A 21,392-nucleotide genomic window follows, 5' to 3' on the forward strand; every position below is an offset into this window, starting at 1 on the left:
TTGTAAGCTAAAGAAAGCCTTGTACAGACTAAAATAGGCACCCAGATCTTGATATGAGAAAATAGATAAATTCTTCTTTCAACAGGGATTTAACAAAAGCAAAAATGATGCTAATTTGTATATCAAGTCAAATAGAAATGGAAATATAGCATTAGTCTCTATATATGTTGATGATCTAATAATAACCGAGATTGTTGCTAAATTAATTAAATATATAAAACGAAAGTTATCACAGGAATTTGAGATGAAAGACCTTGGACGAATGCACTATTGTCTAGGTCTTGAAGTATGGAGAGATAATGGAAGGACATTAATCACACAAAGAAAATATACAAATGAGGTACTAAATACACTTTATATGAAAGGATGCAAAGCACTGAGTTTTCCATTGGAACAAAAGATCAAATTGAGAAATGATGATGGAACAAAAGAGGTGAATGGAACATTGTATTGATAATTAGTGGGAAGCTTGAATTATCTCACTACCACTAGACCAAACTTTTCTTATGCAGTCAACATACATAATGAATTCATGGTTAATCCTCGTGAAAGCCATTAGATAGTTGCAAAAAGAATCCTTCGATATTTAAAGAGAACTATTAATTTTGGTATTGAATATGTTGAATTAACAAATCATTCTTATTTCCACTGGGTCAGAAATCCACCACTAGATACATGTTCAATATAGGATGAGGAGCTATATCATGGAGCAGTGACAAATAACTAATTGTTTCCTTGTCATCAACAAAAGTAGAGTATAAATCTCTATGTAGTGCCACCTGCGAAGCAATATGGCTGAGAAGGATACTTGAAGATGATGGAGAAATACAAAAAGGACCTACATTAATCAAGTGTGACAACCAAAGCACCATCAAATTGGAAAACAATCTTGTATATCATGCAAGGTCAAAGCATATCTCGATACACAACATCATTTTGTAAGGGAGAAATTTCAATCAAAGGAAATTTACTTAATATATTGTAATACAAATGAGAATGTGGCTAACATATTCACTAAGCTTGTTGGGAAGGCTAAATTTGAGATTTGTAGAAGTTATGTATTGTAGAAAATCCAAATTATGTTGTAAACTTCGTTGAGACTTAGACCAGCATGCATGTCAATTAAGAGTATGTTTGTGTCTTATGTATTGTGTTGGTGTTGTAGCTTATTTTGTGTGTTTGTAATATGGTTGGCATTAAGGGGGAGCGACTGTAATAATTCTAGCCAACCTTTCACCAACCTCATTAAATGTGTCGGATAAGATCCCGCCAACCTTTCACCAACCTCATTAAATGTGTCAGATAAGATCCCGCGGCTTTTGGAAAGTTCACCTAGTTTCTTGAAAAAACCATTTTCACCGAAAACCTGGACGATCCACAAGCTTCATCTTCATGTATAAATATATAAATATTCTGATCTTCATGTATAAATATATAACTAGCATTTGCATCAGACGTTGCAAAGAAAACGCCGTAAGGCAATGGATAACATATAACACTATGTAAAGCCATCAATAACATATGACACTAATTAATGCTTCTTTGACCCACCACCTCTGAGCTGGCACCCGCTGCGCTGGCAACCAACACCCGCGCAATTTCAAACGAGCCCTCGCGCCAAACATTCATTTGCTCCATTTGCACAACCGGAACAGGTCCTCTCGAGCATTCGTTTCTCCCGCTCACGGTGCTTGCTCATTTTCTCCATTCGCACAACCGGAACAGGTCCTCTCGAGCATTCGTTTCTCCCGCTCATGGTGCTTGCTCACCTCGCAGGTCCGCTCGCGGTGTTGAATCCCAGCAGGCTGTGCCCCAGGCGTAAGGTAAATTATACTCTGTGAACAATGACATCCACCATTTTGGCAACCAACACCCGCGCAATTTCAAACGATCCCTTGCACCAAACATTCATTTGCTCCATTCGCACAACCGGAACAGGTCCTCTCGAGCATTCGTTTCTCCTGCTCACAGTGCTTGCTCACCTCGCAGGTCCGCTCGCGGTGTTGAATCCCGGCAGGCTGTGCCCTAGGCGTAAGGTAAATTATACTCTGTGAACAATGACGTCCACCATTTTGGCAGGTGCCGGGAAGGCCCATGCATACGAATCCCACCCCGTGCTGCTATAAATTGTCTGCATTGGCAACTCCCAGCGTCTTGCGAAACATATACATTCAAGGTCTCCATTTGGGCGCAGGTTCAAGCGACACTGAAGGTGTTTTCCCATTGCATCGTAATCAGTTACCAGATTTATAATGAACCACTTAGCCATTCAGACATCTTCAATAGTTTTTAGGACGTGGTTTAATGGTTATAGTTAAGTAGGGAGGTCTAATCTCAAGCAAAATTATATATATCTGAAAATTGCTCCAAACACGATCCAATCTCAAGCAAAATTATATATATCTGAAAACTGCTCCAAACACAATTTTTTTAGTTGAAAAAAAATACAATAAACCACCGCCATTACAATTGCAAACTCAAGCTCCTGCATCCAGTGTGCTTGATTGTGTACTACCCACTTAGCCATGGAGGCCATGAAAATTAGATAATCCTAAACCACCGCCATTGCAAGCTTCCTGCATCCACTGTGCCTGCCTGTGCACTTTGCCAGGTGCATGGTTTATTTGGGCTTTTCATTGGGGTGAGATTTTGAGTACAAATATATTCAATTCTGTGAGAGGAATTTGGTGCACATTAATTTTCACATGCTTTCTAGGAAGGATGATCATGGAAAAATGCAAGGGCGCCAACTGGTGGAGCATTGATGTAAGAAGTAGGCTCAGACTACCTGAAGTATGTTGCCACATTTGCTTTATCCTCCTTTTCAACAGAAAACATTTTCCAATGCTCCTTTGGTGTGGTGCCATTGCTTTCTACAATAAATGAATTATACCTTGCTATTTTAGCAACAAAAAATATAATTGCAAGTGAATCTCATTTTCGTGCCAGATCAACAACCTTTTTCTCGAACTTCTTGTTCCTACTTGCTGAAAGAAAACTGTGTTTTTTGTTATCAACCTTGAATATTTCTTTCACGTCTTCTCTTGCATTATTATGGCGATCTGGGTTCTATGTCAAATGAAGTGACCAGACTGTCATAAGATTAGGCTAGTAATGCAAGCAAGGCGATGACTGCATGTACATTTTGAATTGGTGCCTCAACAGGTGCTAGCATCTCTAACAATTTTTTGAAGTGATTGATGTTGTTGGCCACATCTTATGTTGTCATCTTTATTTGTGAAAACTTCCTCAGCTATATCTTAGGATGACAACTTGATATTCATAAATGTTAAACATCTTGAATTTCAATTGATTGTTGTGTTTGGCTACATATTAGGAGCCTCCTCTTTATTTGGTGAAGTTCCCTCAGACAAATCTCACAGTTATAGCTTTATTTTCACACACGTGTGCCCCATTTTTCTTTTGGTGTTTTGGCACTGCTGATGTGAGTCATTTGATCATTAATGCTCAAAATGCTACAAGTAAGAGTCCTGTGATTATTAGTTTCCCATTTGTTGATTCTAGCAGTTCATATGGTATGTTTGACTTCATCTTCTTCCAGAACGCTAAATGATCTTGTTCAATAATGGAATTCCCATTTGCAGCTTCCAGATGAAATCCCATGCTGTTAAATTTTACAACCAGATCTGTTTTAGACAAAGAAGAAAGTCAAGCTAGCTACAGCCATGGTTCTGGTGTACTTTGAGACTTCTAATTTGCATGGGTGTTTGTTGTATTGCTTGTTCTTTTTCAAATAGGTAACCAACCTGAAAATTAAAGTCTGGCCTTCCTTATGAACAGACCATTAGCTTTGGTATCAAATATTGGAAAAAATTCCAGTGATCAAAGAGAGATATTGAGCTTGTGTTCGCAACACTAGAGTGCTCAGCAATTGGAATCAAATTTATTGATTAAGGCATGAATGTACAGCAAATAAAAGACATACCATCCACTGAAATATTTTAATTTTAGCAGGAAAAATGATGTATTCACAGTGGACAAATATTAGAGAGAAAAATATACGATAGAGAATTGCAGTGCTTTGGAAATAAAATGCATTAGTCAACCTTACCTTATCTGGATTACATTATCCGGAATTCTCCCACACTTACAGAGTGTGACTACAATTTATCTATTCAAGTTGTTCCTTGATTGTCATGCTGTCTTCTCTATTGCATTCTCCTCTGTCTGTCTTTTTTTGTGACAGTTTTTTTTGCCTCATTATATATTTTTTTATTATTTAATTAAATGTATTCAATACTTCTCTATAGATAAAGGCTAAAATGATTTTTTCTTCCTAAAGGGCTATTCATAAAGCAAGGGTCAGTTAACCTTCCTAAAGTACTATTCAGCTGTCCTTACATAGACAGTAAGACAAAACCTTGCTTTCTAGGAGATGCAGGTCCAGAGGATATGTGAAGATTAACAAAAAATCTAACATTCAGTATATTCATCTTGCATGTTTTAGTTGATGTATTTCCTGCATTTGCTATCCCTAATAAACATGATTATTTGTTTGCCTCTTGTTAGAAAGGGGTAATTCGGGGATAATTGCTGCACAAGGCCTTGGGCTAACTTGGAATGTGTGTTACTCAATTTAAAATTTTGTTGTTGTTAACTCAATGTAGCTTAGTGTTACTGCAACCTGATTCAAGAAAAAAACGAACCAAGCTGGCACGAGTTCTGCTTTGTTATCACTAAAATGCTATGGGGAGACACTGTAATGTTATGGGAAGATTTTGTATATTTTTGCCAAAAAATTGCTTCCGGTGGTTCCAGCTTTAATTACCATCCAAGCTGGCACGATTTCTGCTTTGTTATCACTGAAATGTTATGTGGAGACACTGTAATGTTATGGGAAGATTTTTGCCCTAAATTTTAGTAGATCACTAAGGTTTTTTAATTTTTTACATTTTATATATATATTTTTTAAAACTTCCTTTCTGTTCAAATAATAAGATAGCAATTCTAGCATAAAGGTTGTCTGGTCTTTCAATAGCGCAAACAGTCTTACAGTGCAGAACTAATCATTCAATAATCAAGCAGTAACAATGTAACCCATATCCACTATTCTGGTGAACCAATCCATTTCATAGCATTTCCAAATAATTCTAAACAAATCGTCAGCATGAAAATGCTAAAAAAATTACAGAGTTAGGGATCTTAGATATCATCACAGTTACAGAGACGCCTGCGACAATAAGGGGGCTTCAACCCAGGCCTGGATAACCTCCGGAGTTCTCTAAAGCGTTCTATGTCAAAATTCATTTTCTTCATCAGTCTTCTCTGCGTGGCACCGAAGCGAATGCTGAAGAAGCTCTGGAATGAAGGATTTCTGGATGTGTTCAGGAAAAATATATATCCAGCCATGAAGTAAATTGATGTAAGAAAGAAGCAAATGGGCTCCATCACATCCCATGACACTTCCCAGAATGTCAACCTCATTAAACCTGCTGTCTGAAGTCCAAAAAACCCCAACCCCAACCGTAATTCTGTCATGGCGTGACTCTGAGATTTCTGATCAATCTCCTCCTTTTCTTTCTCCAGTCTCTCCAGCTCTTCCTTGTAAGGATCGCTCTTCGTTGCAAGGGGTGTAGGCATGATCTTCTCGAAAGCTCTTGCTATCTGAAACCACACCAAAGAAAAAAGAATATCAGTGAAACCACAACCAAAAATCCCAAATCAGTGAATCCTGAGCCCCGGAAATGCTAAAGAAGCTCTGATTTAGATATACCTTGTAAGGACAAAAATAGACAGTCTTTTTCAATACGAGAACATGGCCCGATTCGTCAAGTAGCTTCGCTATTCCTTTCGCTTCTTCCTCTGAAGTCCCCTCCAGCGACTCCATGCAAACTCGCAGCAGCTCGTCATATGAAATGCGGTCGTCGTGAATCCACTGTATTCTTTTTTTGGCATCCTCCAACCGGACGAATCTCAGCAATCTCCTGCCGTCCTCCGCTGATATCTGCCTGGCAGGAGGGCGGGCGTTCAAATACTGCAACTGTTCCTGCCATTGGAAGAATAGTTGGGAAGGAGGGAAAAGGTGGGACTGAAACTGAGATTGGCTCACCTTCGTCTGTTCCTGCCTGTACAGGAAACGGGAAGGGTGGCCACCAAAGGTGGTCTGCAGTTTAAAGGTCGAAACTCCGCGGAAACGAAGGGCATCAAGGGCATTGCGGAGGTATCCATCACATCCCATGACACTTCCCAGAATGTCAACCTCATTAAACCCGCTGTTTGAAGTCCAAAAAATGCCAACCCCAACCGTAACTCTGTCATGACATGACACTGAGCTTTCTGAGCAATCTCCTCCTTTGCTTTCTCCAGTCTCTCCAGCTCTTCCTTGTAAGGATCGCTCTTCGTTGCAAGGGGCGTAGACATGATCTTCTCGAAAGCTCTGAAACCACACCAAAGAAAAAAGAATATCAGTGAAACCACAACCAAAAATCCCAAATCAGTGAATCCTGAGCCCCGGAAATGCTAAAGAAGCTCTGATTTCGATATACCTTGTAAGGACGAAAATAGACAGTCTTTTTCAATACGAGAACATGGCCCGATTCGTCAAGTAGCTTCGTTATTCCTTTCGCTTCTTCCTCTGAAGTCCCCTCCAGCGACTCCATGCAAACTCGCAGCAACTCGTCTTATGAAATGCAGTCGTCGTGAATCCACTGTATTCTTTTTTTGGCATCCTCCAACCGGACGAATCTCAGCAATCTCATGCCGTCCTCTGCCGATATCTGCCCAGCAGGAGGGCGGGCGTTCAAATACTGCAACTGTTCCTGCCATTGGAAGAATAGTTGGGAAGGAGGGAAAAGGTGGGACTGAAAGCTCTCACAGGCCTGCCTGGCAGCAACTGTGGACCAAAATTGCTAGTTTGTGCCAGCGACCTTGGGATTTAAGCCACTTTTCTAGCCCAGAATCATGGCCTCTGCCTAGAACTTGTTGTAGCTTCCAGAATTCATTAAAAACATGATAACAATGTTGATCAATCAAAATCACCCTCATGACTAGGCCTGAGCATACCCAACCGGGACTGACATTCGATCAAGCACTTGGCATCAATGCAACCTACAAGTCTAGGATACAAGGCAGAGTATTAACGACTAAAACAACGTATGAAACATAACCAAAAGGATCACCTCCTTCTCCATTGAACTACTACATCATTAATTAGGCCTTGCATCCATCCATTTAACAGTTACAGGTAAATATATGAAATAACCATGACATAAACCAATCATTCAACCATGCTTATAACCAGCATAACCATGGTCCAATGTCACATTGTGACAAAGATTGTCTCAAAATGAAAATCAAGCATGGTCAACCATGGTCAAATGTCGCATTGTGACAAAGATCATCTCTATATGAAAATAAACCATGGTAAAACATGCTCAACGATGCTTATTTTAGACTTTATCATATTTATTTTAGGGTTTATATAACTTGGGTTTATGATATCTGTCATTTGGCTTTAATGTTATTCCCTTGGAATTTTAGTATTAATCCCTTGGGTTTATTATTCCCTTGGTTTTACAATATCAATCCTTTCGGTTTATTAATCTAAGGGTTTATATTCCTAGGGTATCATATTAATCAAAAGGTTTATAATATTAATCTTTAGGTTTAATATTAATCATTATATTTATAATCATTATCAACCATGGTCCAACATTACATTTTTAGAGAGATTTTCTCAATATGAAAATCAACCATGGTCCTATGTCGCATTGTTACAAAGATTGTCTCCATATGAAAATCAACCATGGTCAACCATGGTCCAACATCACATCGTGACAAAAATTGTCTTAATGTGAAAATAAAGCATGGTCAATCATGATTGTTTTAGCGTTTATTATATTTATCTTAGGGTTTATACAACTTGAATTTATAATATTGATCCCTTGTGTTTAATATTATTTCGATGAGTGTACAATCCCTTGAGTTTTTTTTGTGTAAATAACTTAGGGTTACTATTTCCTTAGATTATAATATCAATCTCTTAGGTTTATTAATCTAAAGATTCATATCGTAAGATACAATGTTAGTCATAGAATTTTTAATATTACTATTTAATAATAATCCATATTATCTTATAAAAATAATAGTATTTATATTCGTAAATAAATTAAAACAATAATTATATTAATAAAACAATAATAATAAATAATTATTGTTATTATATATTAATTTGCCGTAGCCGTTCTTATTTCGACGCCAGGTGGATGGGGCGTGGTTGACTTTATTTTCTAATTTTTCTTTTTTTTTTAAATTTAATTGGAGGGATCAGATTTAACGAACGCACATATACATAGAATATACTTGGTCTGAGTCTCACATACACAACTGTGGCGCGAGGGAGAGTGAAACGATGGAAAATATAATTTATTTAATTTTGTTGCAGTCAAATTTGGATAGCGACGGCAACAGTGACACTCGTCACTCATCTCCCTATGAAACGAGCGAGCTACACGAACTACGCAGATATCTTATATTCCCGATCGGTTACACGAAGATCATATATTCCACGATCTGTGCATTTTTATATTATCTATATCAAATTAACTTACCAACTAGCATTTGCATCAGACGTTGCAAAGAAACCGCCGTAAGGCAATGGATAACATATAACACTATGTAAAGCCATCAATAACATATGACACTAATTAATGCTTCTTTGACCTACCACCTCTGAGCTGGCACCCGCTGCGCTGGCAACCAACACCCGCGCAATTTCAAACGAGCCCTCGCGCCAAACATTCATTTGCTCCATTTGCACAACAGGAACAGGGCCTCTCGAGCATTCGTTTCTCCCGCTCACGGTGCTTGCTCATTTTCTCCATTCGCACAACCGGAAAAGGTCCTCTCGAGCATTCGTTTCTCCCGCTCATGGTGCTTGCTCACCTCGCAGGTCCGCTCGCGGTGTTGAATCCCGGCAGGCTGTGCCCCAGGCGTAAGGTAAATTATACTCTGTGAACAATGACATCCACCATTTTGGCAACCAACACCCGCGCAATTTCAAACGATCCCTTGCACCAAACATTCATTTGCTCCATTCGCACAACCGGAACAGGTCCTCTCGAGCATTCGTTTCTCCTGCTCACAGTGGTTGCTCACCTCGCAGGTCCGCTCGCGGTGTTGAATCCCGGCAGGCTGTGCACTAGGCGTAAGGTAAATTATACTCTGTGAACAATGACGTCCACCATTTTGGCAGGTGCCGGGAAGGCCCATGCATACGAATCCCACCCCGTGCTGCTATAAATTGTCTGCATTGGCAGCTCCCAGCGTCTTGTGAAACATATACATTCAAGGTCTCCATTTGGGCGTAGGTTCAAGCGACACTGAAGGTGTTTTCCCATTGCATCGTAATCAGTTACCAGATTTATAACGAACCACTTAGCCATTCAGACATCTTCAATAGTTTTTAGGACGTGGTTTAATGGTTAATAGTTAAGTAGGGAGGTCTAATCTCAAGCAAAATTATATATATCTGAAAATTGCTCCAAACACGGTCCAATCTCAAGAAAAATTATATATATCTGAAAACTGCTCCAAACGCAATTTTTTTAGTTGAAAAAAAATACAATAAACCACCGCCATTACAATTGCAAACTCAAGCTCCTGCATCCAGTGTGCTTGATTGTGTACTACCCACTTAGCCATGGAGGCCATGAAAATTAGATAATCCTAAACCACCGCCATTGCAAGCTTCCTGCATCCACTGTGCCTGCCTGTGCACTTTCAAACTGCTGAATGAGACTAAACTGGAGTTACTAGGTTTTTCAATTCCCCTTTGTTGGTCGGTCTTTTTTAAATAAGTTTTTAAATCGATCTTCGTTAAACCACGCATGTTTTGGTTTAATATATTTGTATGTTTCAACGATGACAACCTTGGGAAAGTTTGAAGAATGGCTTCATTTTAGGTTTTCAACATTTGATAGATTTGTTGGATCCTCGGAGGCGGGAAAGGCGATATTTCATAAGTTCAAAAGTTATTGTATGAAAACATGAGAATATTTTCACACATTTATATATTTTAAAGGGAAGTAAAATTGATTCGTAAAGCGGTTGAGAGTGCTGGCAAATCTGTACAAAATATGAAGCAAACATGTGTAAACCCCTTTCAAATCAATGTTACTCTATAAGATGTAAGGATGGTAACTGACCGGCAAATCCATTAAGACATCTGAAGACTGACGAGAGATTGAAAAAACAGTTGTGAATTTGACTCACTGGTCATTGATTCCTCGGTATTCGAAATTGAATAAGCATGTTCAGACGTTGCAAAGTTTTGAAATGCATAAAAAATCTTGCAAATTATTAATGGCGGCAGAACCTTTTCTTGACTGGCGACGATCAAACCTGGAACACAACGTGTGGATATGACGCAGCTTCTGGATTCTCGAGTCAGTCTACGATGATTAACATCAGATTTCGTCCTTCAAAATTCAGGCTTGCAAAGTACAACATTTGCTATACAGTTAAGGCGGGCGGTGAACTGTAATTAATTAGACTTTTCACTACAATGAAAACGCTTTTAAAAGAAATTATCCTCGTTAATTTTGCTTTTCGTCGCAGCAGCTTTAAAATCTGTATGTAAATCACTCAAAAAAGACATAAATTTTAACCTTGCAATAGGCAGTTAATTCATGACATTATAATTTGCACTACAAGCTACTTGGGCTGGTGGAGAAGACCTTAAGAGACCAGAAATCATTGACAGAGCTTTTAGTGCTAAGCTACATTTTATGAATCCCTCTTAAATGACCCTGAAGCCCTCTGATGCACAATATTGGGATGGAAATATCTCAGCAGCAAATCCTTGCAGGGATTTCTTCCGAGGGAGAGATAGGCCTAAGAGATCAGGGTTTGGGAAAGAAATCCTAAACAGCAGGTGACATGTGTAGCAATATCGGATGTTGGAAATTAATGACGGGTTACTGGCTGATTTTTAAAAGACATCTACCTTACAAATTTGAGCCCGGAAAACCACTGATCCGCTGCAGGGGATTAATGATCTGCTGCGCCTCTGCCCTCGAAATACCAACTGCATAACGAAAACCCTTGTTCATGCAGCAAAATATTATCGATAGAATAAATTAATTCGATTGACGGTTCGTAAGGAAGATAGTGGACAGTTATTGCAGGATCGAACGAACAGTCGCAGTTATTGCAGGACGAACGAACAGTCGCGGCTGGCCTTGCTCAATTCAAATCAACGGATAGGAATTACCTAATCGTCTAACACGAAAATCCAATGGCACATATTTTGACACGAAAGCAATCTGGAGAGTTAATCTCAGAGGGAAACGCCTTACGGCGTAAATATTCTTTATCAACAATGCAAAGTTCAAATTGTTCCGTGTTCAAACTAATTGGTATGATATATGATTTCAAAAAATTAGAACTAGCAAATTATGAATCAGCATATACCAGCACAATAAACTCCAAACATACTAACTTCAAAATTATAGCAACTCTAATTAAAATTACAAACCAGTTCAAAATCAAGATTATAAAAGTTACATGAAAAATTAAAATAAATAAATAAATAACCATAATATTATTCACTATTTGGAGAAAAAATAAAAAATCATTAATAACAAAGATGTGAAAATATGAGCTAAAACACACATTACTACTATCGGATAAAAATATTACGAATATGTTTACCCAGTGACTTCAAAATGGCCACTGATTTTGTATCCAACTCGATCTCTGTGCGCAGTCAACCTAAGCGTGTGTTGATTCAGAATTAGCTTCTGTGACGAAGCCGATGCTCTACCTGTGTATATCCACTAATGGTCCATATGACCTCAAATTATGATAACAGCCGAAAACATAGATAATGCAGTCATCTTAAAGCTTTTATAACCTAATGAGTTCTCCCATTAATAATCAGAATCAGAAATTGGAAACCCAATGGTGGCTTTTCCATTGAAAACAGCCGTGGGAAATTGGTAACCACTTTGTCAAACCAGGCAATCACTTTGTCAAACCAAGTATGTTAAGATATCAAAATATATATGAAAACAAGGCATCTCTGACAGAGGAGAGAGTCAAAAAGATGCTTTTATTTCAAAATATACAACTTAATCTGCAACTCGCAAACATTAAAGATTTGGAAATATTTCACACCCATATTCTTCGCGTAACATAAAGGCAATTCCATTAATAACAGAAATTATGTTTTGTAAATGTAAATTATGTTTCATGAAAATAGTTACCAAGTTTGGCCGTATTGGCCCAAAATTTTTTAGTAAATTCGCCGATTCCATTTGCAGTTGCTAAAAACAAGGAATTCCGTATGGCAGAGAATATTAAAGTATCATATGAAAGTATTAAAGAATGGTAAATTCTATTAGTAAGAATTTGTAACATCAATTTTTTTTTTTAATTAAATTTTTATACACTCATTTTTTTCCATATCCAATCGAATTCGAATTTGGGCAAAACAACATAGCGTTCCCATTCCCATTAGATGCCGCTAACATTGTTCTTCTGGCATTGTTTTTCAAAAGTTTTGCTTCATCGTCCTTTACTTTTGTATTTAACAACTTCTCGCACGACCATGTCGACCAGTTTCCCCTCGTCACTGAAAAACATGTTCACAATGAAATTACTAGTAAGAAATGCCTAAGTAAATAAATGGTTAAACTAAAAAAAAGTTGCAGTTGGGGTTCTCACCCATCATATGTCTCCAGCTTCAAACCGTCCCTCCCTGTAACTTCCATCAGAACCTTTTTCCATTTTTCAATGGTCGACGACTTGTATCGTGGCCTCTCTTGATGATTTTGAGGGTCAAATGTCTTCAGCGTATACACCGTTCGTGCCGTCCACAGGATTCGACCGCATCTCTGTAGGGTTCAAACTGTAGAAAACTGGAATAATGATCGACTCGGATTGGACCATGAGTACAAGCTCATCCATACACCATTCTGATTCTGCATAGGCTGCAGAAAAGATGGCAACATGGACAGAAGCGCCTTTAATAGCGTATTCTATCACCAAATTTATTCTGTTTCCTTTCTGCATCTCCTCCTTGTCAAAAAAATGCCCTCAAGCCGTAATTACGAAGACGATAGTACAGATGGCTGGCCAGTTTGTTCTTAACATCCTTGCCACGATGGTTGAGGAACACATCGTAGGAATAGCTGGATGATTTGTGTCCACGTTTCATAGTCAACACATGTTTAACGACATCATGGACCAGCCGTCCCTCGTCACTGAAAAATTTTCACAATATTTTGGCCGGTTAGAAAAATGTTATTAAATGAACTTTGAGAGAGAGGTAAAAGCCATAGTCTAACGAGCGGGAGGAATTGGCCAGAAAGTTATGGAAATTCTGGTGATATTTAGAGAAAATTTGGAAAAGATTTTTGTAAATCCAAGTTATAGTTGTTAAATTTCGAAATTTTAGGTGTACAAGACAGAGGTTTTGATGGTGCTGAATCCATTTCCATTCAAGAATTTTTAAATTTTTTTGCCAAGATTCTGGCCACTTTTGACTATCTAAGTAATTCTTCTGCCTCAATAGACGACTCCTATATTAAAAAAACAAAAAACAATAACCAATAAAAAAACAAAAAATTTAATGGAATAGTTGAAAATTTAAAAGATAAACCTAGAATTAATATTTAAATGTATTTGAGATTTTAAAGAATATTACTCATAAATTAGTCATAAATAGGCCACGTTCCTTCCAAAGAGAGGGATGATTCAATGATGGATAGGGCGAGGGATTTCTTGCTTGAGAGAGGGATGATTCAATGATGGATAGGGCGAGGGATTTCTTGCTTGACCAACGATGTCAGGCCTTTGCACTCGCGGTAATCTTCTAACCACACTATAGCGAGGTGCGGCACCACCAAATATTTTCTTTTCACTTCCTTTTCACCAAACCAGCACACTTCCGTTTTGTCGTGCATGGCGCTCCCAACTCGGGTCGCCTGTCCACATGTTCACCATGTCAACCAACTCGTCGTGCACGACGCACCCTACTCAGGTCGCCCGTCCTCACGATCCACCGATCCTTCGTTTCAGCGTGCACGGCGCACCCTCGCCCGGCTGCCCGTCCGCATGTCTACCCGGCGTTCACCTCAACCCGTCGGCGTGCACCCGTCGTGCAGCTCACCCGACTCGCCGAACCGACCTAACGCCCACGTTCCACTCGTCTGCCAACTCGTTGGCAAGTGCACCCGTCGTGCAGCCTTGCCCGACTCACCGAACCGTGCCCGAATGCCTTCGTTGTTTTTACGTGTGAAGTCACCCGTCGTGCGGATTCATGACCTACGGCTACCGCAGTCACCTTCGCCCTTCGCACTTGCTACGACCTCCCACTCGCCCAACTGCAGAACTCTTGTGTTGTTCGTTGGTTTTGATTGCTTGCCTTGTCCATCCCACCGCACTGGCTATGTATATGGGTGGTGGGCGAGTCATGCCACCTGGCCGACTCATGTTTTTTTCGCCCGGCCAACTCACTTCGTTTGCCATATGTTTGGTCGGCCCGCCCAACTCGTGGGTGGCTGCCCCCTCCATCGCACAATGGTTCAAGTTGGCCAGCGGGGCGAGCCCAGCTCGCCCACTATAAGTCCGCGACCAACTCGCTCGCCCACACTTTCCACCGTGTATCTCTCCCGTTTTCACTGCAGCTCGCTCGTTTCGTTCGCTCGTTTGCTCGGTGGGTGTGCCCGCCCGTCACATAGACCGCAGGGCCTTACAAACGATGCCCAAGCAGGCTCGCCTATAAAGAAGAGCGCGTAAAGATGCAGCACTCTTCATTGGTAGCTGCTTGTGGTCGAGTAGTGACTAGAGTAGCTACTTAGAATAATATTTATTTTTAATTAACTATTTTATTATAATTTTATATAGATATAATTGAAAATAAAAATACTTACAATAATATTTATTTTTAATTAAATATTTTGTTATCAATTATATATATAATTGAAAATAAAAATATTTTGATAATGTATTATTTTTCATAATTAATATGGAATTAAATTATTGTTTATATAATGTATTATTTTATTTTATAATTAATATTGAATTAATGTGTGTATATATATTTAGATATAGAGATAAATAGAGTGGGACGAAGGGTAATGTCGAATTCCTTCCATGTTTGACATGGATATGACACAATATATTTAAAAAGATTTCAATTTTAACCATAAATAAAATATTTAATATTGGCGTTATATTTTTTTATTATATATAACAATTAAATGTAAGAAAAAAAAATTATATTAAAACATTTAAATAGTATATTTTTATATATCATTTTTTTGGGATTCAACTACGTTAAGTAAGTCATTCATTTATGACCATTTCCACGAGAAGTAGTCATAACTGACTAAGTGGACTATTCAAAAATCATGAGAAATTAGTGAGTTACGACTACCTCTCATGGAAATGATCATAGATGAATGACTTACTTAACCCAATTGAATCCCAAAAAATGACATATAATATAATGTCGCGCAAAAACCCCCAATAGTATACTTTTCATAATTAATATGGAATTAAATCATTATATTTATATAATGTACTACTTCGTTTTATAATTAATATTGAATTAATGTGTGTACATATATCAAGAGATAGAGATAGATAGAGTGGGACCCACATTTCATATGATGAGATCTTTCAATGAAAAGGTGTTTTTGACTAAGTATGAAGGAGATGTTGAATTCCTTCCATGCTTGACATGGATATGACACAACATATTTAAAAATATTTCAACGCTAATCATAATAATATATTTCAATATCGGTGTCATATCTTTGTATTATATATAACAATTAAATGTTAAGGAAAAAAAAATTATATTAAAACATTTAAATAGTATACTGCTAAACACAAGGGAGGTGAAATTCTTTAGTTCAACATGGAGTTCACACAGGGTGTTTGTATGTCTATCTATTCATAATATGGATTTAACACATGGTGGGTGTGCATATGTTTGTGTATTAAGAACATGGGTTTAAAAAATGGTGGGTTTGTGTGTGTATGTGTATTAAAGACAAGGAGTTCAACATGGAGTTCAAACATGGTGTTTGTATATCTATCTATTCATAACATGGAGTTAACACATGGTGGGTGTGCGTATGTTTGTGTATTAAGAACACGGGGTTAACAAATAGTGGGTATGTGTGTGTATGTGTATTAAAAATGAGTTAACACCATGTGGGTTTGTGTGCATCTGCATATTAAGAACATGGAGTGTGTATGTGTGTGTATTAAGAGCATGGAGCTAACATTGTGTGTGTGTCTATTAAGAACCAGAGTAAATCCATCTTATGAAATTTATCATGGGTAGAGAGTAATACGATGGAAATATTTTTTAGATTGAAAAATCTCGAGCAAAAGTTTTCACCTTTAGGGATTTAATCCCTTGAAAGCTATGATATATCTTGGGTTAAGATGAATTTAAAGCCGATGTTCTCTTTCCTAGAAATTTTATCTTCTATGTCTATAATTGCAAATTGTATTACTCAATAAGTTTAAAGGAATTATAACAAACTCAATAGACCCAAATAATTGGAGAGAATACAAAATTGCAAAGGCATATTTGAAATGATATAATATAATATAACTATATGATGACTTGGTAGAAAAATAATATGTTTTCTTTTTGGAACAACACTATTTCGATGAGTGGTTGACCTTCTATATGTCAAGTTATAGATGGAGGGTGAAATATAGCTCAATATGGAATCCTCTCTCTTTTTTGACAATCGAGGAAGAGGATTTGTGTTTCTCCCATCGAAGATAAATCACAGATGCCAATTTGGCTTGATTGAGAGAAGAAATTATAATTTGAAACTTGATTTTGTGATCAGGTGCTCAAAATTACGCTCAAAAATCAAAGTGTCAGAATATTGTTAAAATTAGTTTCAGATCGAAGAGCTCATCATTCTGATTCCAATGGTGCGAATGACACTCAAATTCGATCTCATATGCTGAAGTTAGAGCAAGTCAAATTTTAGGTTTGACTTGCTCACATGGCAGGATTGGATGACGTTGCAGGTTCCATCAGTGACTCGGGAGGCGCCAAATGGTAGGCCACCATTGGTTCCCGCATTTCTCAAATCACACATCGGTGAAGGGAGGTGTTACAGAATCGGCCCTCTGCAAGTACTGCGTTGTGATGCGATTTTTCGCATATCGCAATCGCAAAGGGGCTAGTGTTTACAAAGCGGCGACAGTAATGATCCTGGTTATGATTGTGACAGGGTTCCGGACCTGATATTTTATCCATTGTGATTTATAGTCCCGACGGATTTGTGTTATCATATAATGTAGGTTGGGTTGATATGTTGATGGTTTAAGTGTCAATTGTGATTGAAATGGGGCTCTGGACCTGATATTTTATGGACTAGGTTTGATAATCCCAACAGGTCCGCAATTGTATGGGTTTTGGTATCCACCAATGGAAAGCGTCAATTGTGATATGTGATGGGGTTCTCGGATGCGATAATCTATTTGTTATGTTTAATAGTCCCGATGGGTCCATCGTATCGCAGAGTGCTTGAAGCATGGGATGGTTTATCCATCGATTGCGAAAGGATCCCAGACGCGATACATTATAAGCTTCAATTAAGAGTTCATCGGGTCTGCCAAATTACAGTCGCATATCACCCGCTTGGATCACAGTCCAGAAGACTCCGAGACTCCGTTGATTGTGATTTGCGATGGACAGTCAGTGTCGACGGGTTATGGCTCGTCGCGCGGAAAAATTCTCACTCGATTAGCAGATTTTTGGAGCGAAATTGTGGGTTCATGTCGGATGTGGAGCAATTTGTGGAACAAATAGTGGGAAAATAAGGGAAGTCATAAATTCTTCATTTTCCACCAAATTAGATGCAAAAATAGACTTGATAACTATTTTTGAGCATTTTGAACTGATTGGAGCAGGTTTCGAAAGCACTTGAGCATTGTAAACATAGATTTTTACACTTTTGAGCATAATAGAGAGGCCCAAGACATTGGAAGCTGGACCAAGGAGATGTAGCCCAAGAGGGGTGAACTCCTTTATCATGTGCTTTTTGTAATGTGTTTTTGATGATGTTCTGTACATGTTTATGATGTTGTTCAGTTTCTGGTTTATGTTAAATTGCTCATAAAATTAACATAAAAACTCTTCATTTCACTTGCAAAATTTCATGAATCCTTAAGCACAATGAAAGCATTTTGTTAATAATTTGAGGAAGATCTTAGCACTACAAACTAATATTCTAAATCAGATCAATTTGGTATCAGATCCCTAGGTTTTCTTTTTGAAAGAAGGATTTAATTGTTTGCAAGCTTATGTCATGCTTACAAGGTTAAAACTCAAAAAAGGTGAAGGAAAGCTAGTTGGAAGCCCTGAAGTTGGGTCAAGGGGAAGAAGAAAAAGATTGCAACAATCTCCAACACCAGCTCAACCTAAAGTTGTAGTTGAGACTCTAGAGATCATGTCTCATGAAGGAGAACCTACAAACATGACAGAAGATGAGAAGACTTTCAGAAAGGATTTCTTTGATATTATAGAGATGGTGAAGGTCATCTATGAAGAGAGGAATACCAAGTTGCAAGAAAAAAGTTCCAAACCTCCCAACAAAGAAGGCTCTTCAAGATGAGGTAATAGAAATGGAGACAAACCTCCACCCTCTCCACCCTCCACCAACTTCTTCATCTTCTTCTTCACAAGAATCTTCGCCCTCTTCCACTAACACAACCCTTACTCATATTCATCATCGTTCTTCAAAAGGAACTGGTAAATCACCTTTTTTAAAAATTAATGTTAAATTCGAGTTGCCCATGTATAATGGTGAAGTGAATGAAGAGAATGTTGATAATTGGATTCATCAGTTGGAGGTCTATTACAGGATTCAATTAAACCATCAAGAGGTGACATAAAGATTCAGTTAGCTTCATTGAGAATGGAGGGTGCAACACTAGTATGGTGGGAATCAAAGACCCAAGAGGAGATTAAAAAACACGGTAAGATCTCAATTTCTTGGAATGATTTCATTATTGCAATTAAAAGGAAATTCTACCCTCTAGCTTATATGTAGAAAATCATCATGAATTGGCAGAATTTTAGATAGCTTAAAGGTCAAAATGTGCAAGACTACACCCAAGGATTCAGAAAAAGGTCTTTGATGTTAGGTGTAGATTTGCAATCATAGGACACTTTGCTAAAGTACATAGGGAATTTACATAGTTACCTTAGGCATACTATATTAATGTTTAATCCCAATAATCTAGATGATGTGTGTGTGCAAGCCACTCATCTTGAGGCAAGAGGGAAAAACACCCCAGAAGAAGGTAGTAAAAAGTTGTTTAAGAGTAAAGAAAAAGAAAAGGATTTCAAAGCAAAGGCAAACAAAATGCATCTATTAAAAAAGGAGAAAAAATTACATGCAAACATTGTTCCAGAGAGGGTCACGATGAAGCTCACTATTGGAAGCTTCATCCTGAAATGAGACCAAAATGAAACAACAACAAAGGAAAATAGAAGACAAATGCAACCACTCAATAGGATTTGGGATCCAATTCGAGCGATGAAACTAAAATCACAGCCATGGGGTTAAAAGGAAAAGAATCCATTGCCAGCATTAGTTCTTCAGACTCGCAAAATGAAACTCCAAATGAAAAGAGGAGAATAGAATTGTTTCACATAAGGATGGTCTCAAAACATAACAAGATTGATACGCTTTTTGATAGTGGCTCTCAAGCCAATCTTATCTCTGAAAACATTATCAAGAGTTTAAATCTGGAAACTATTCCACATCATAAACCATATCCACTTGGATGGGTATGTGACAATGTGAAATTGTAGGTTACTAGAAAGTGTAAACTGAGATTCACTATTACTGCAAATTTCATAGATGAAGTGGAGCTTGACGTTGTGCTGTTAGATATCTATGGCATTGTTTTGGGCAGCCCATACCTTTATGACAAAAAATATCTTCCATCGACATGAAAATAAATATCATTTATTCAAAAATGTAGTAGGATATATTGTGAGAGCTCATAGCAAGAAAAAAAATCTTTCACTTGTTAATGCAGGGCAGATGAAATGATTGGTGAATTTGAGCAATAATTTTGTGCTTCTCATGATCAAACCCAAAAATGATTATGATAATGAAGCTTTTAAAGGTTGTGATTTTAATTTGAAATCTGAATTGGTTGACCATTGGTTGACGTAGTTAACCAATATGACGAAATGTTTTAGGAACCAAAGGGATTACCTCCCAAGAGAGGAATCCAACACGAGATACAGTTGTAGTAAGATTGTCCTCTTCCTAACATTGGCATGTATAAGATGTCAGTGATGGAAAGCACATAAATTAAGATGCAAATCCAAGAGTTGTTGAATAAAGGGATCATCATACCATCTTCCTCACCTTGTGGTTCACCTATTGTCTTGGTGCCAAAGAAGGATGGAACATGGCACATGTGTGTGGACTTTCGTGCATTAAACAAAATTATGGTAAAAAACCATTACCCACTACCTCGAATAGATGATTTACTGGATCAATTGAAAGATGCAAAGTATTTTACTAAGATGGACTTAAGAAGTGGCTACCATCAAATTAGAATAGCTGAAGGAGACATTTGGAAGACAACATTCAAAACAAAACAGGGTTTGTTTGAATGGCTAGTTATGTCGTTTGGTTTATGCAATTATCCTGCTACATTCATGTGTGTGATGAATGATGTGTTGAGGCCATTTCTTGATGAATTTTTCATAGTCTACTTAGATGACATCTTAATTTTCAGTAAATCCCGTGATGAACATGTCATGCATGTAAGAAAAGTACTTGATGTCTTGAAAAAAGAACAGTTGTATCTTAAGATGTCAAAGTGCAAGTTTGGAAAGACTTCTTTAGTTTACTTGGGTCATATTGTTGGAGGAGGTGAGTTGAAAATATATCCCTCCAAGTTTGATGTCATTATAAATTGGCCAAGGCCCCAGACAATTACAGAGGTAAGAATTTTTCTGGGAGCAGGCCAATATTGGAGGAAATTCATTGCTAATTTTTCTCTTATAGCAGCTCCTTTTCATGCATTGACAAGCATGAAAAAGATTTTTCAATGGGGAGGCAAACAACAAAATGCCTTTGATGCATTGAAGGAAAATATCAGTACAACTCTCGTACTCGCATTTCCAGACTTGAGACAGTCATTTGAGATGCAGATTGATACTAGTGACTATGCTATAGGTGTAGTCCTCATGCAGCATGGTAAGCCTATCTGTTTTCATTCAGAAACTTTTAATGGTGCAGTGATTGACTATCCTACATATGACAAGGAATTGTATGCATTGGTGCACATTGTGAAAAATGGAAACATTTTATGGGTAAGGAAACATTCATTCACACTGATCATCAACCATTGCA

The 21,392-nt window shown here is 37.9% G+C and overlaps 1 protein-coding gene and 1 pseudogene across 1 annotated transcript in view; both read right to left on the bottom strand.

The window, feature by feature from the left end:
• LOC149213409 (disease resistance protein Roq1-like) overlaps positions 1-21,392 on the bottom strand; it is a 349,663-nt gene that overhangs the window by 278,718 nt on the left and 49,553 nt on the right. The gene's annotated exons all lie outside the window — the stretch shown is intronic.
• Positions 12,529-13,180, bottom strand: LOC149213411 (putative 2' cyclic ADP-D-ribose synthase BdTIR; annotated as a pseudogene).

Source organism: Pinus tabuliformis, chromosome 1_1, assembly GCF_031772625.1.
Source record: "Pinus tabuliformis cultivar Carrire ecotype Pingquan chromosome 1_1, CPIR1, whole genome shotgun sequence".
Classification (NCBI taxonomy): domain Eukaryota; kingdom Viridiplantae; phylum Streptophyta; class Pinopsida; order Pinales; family Pinaceae; genus Pinus; species Pinus tabuliformis.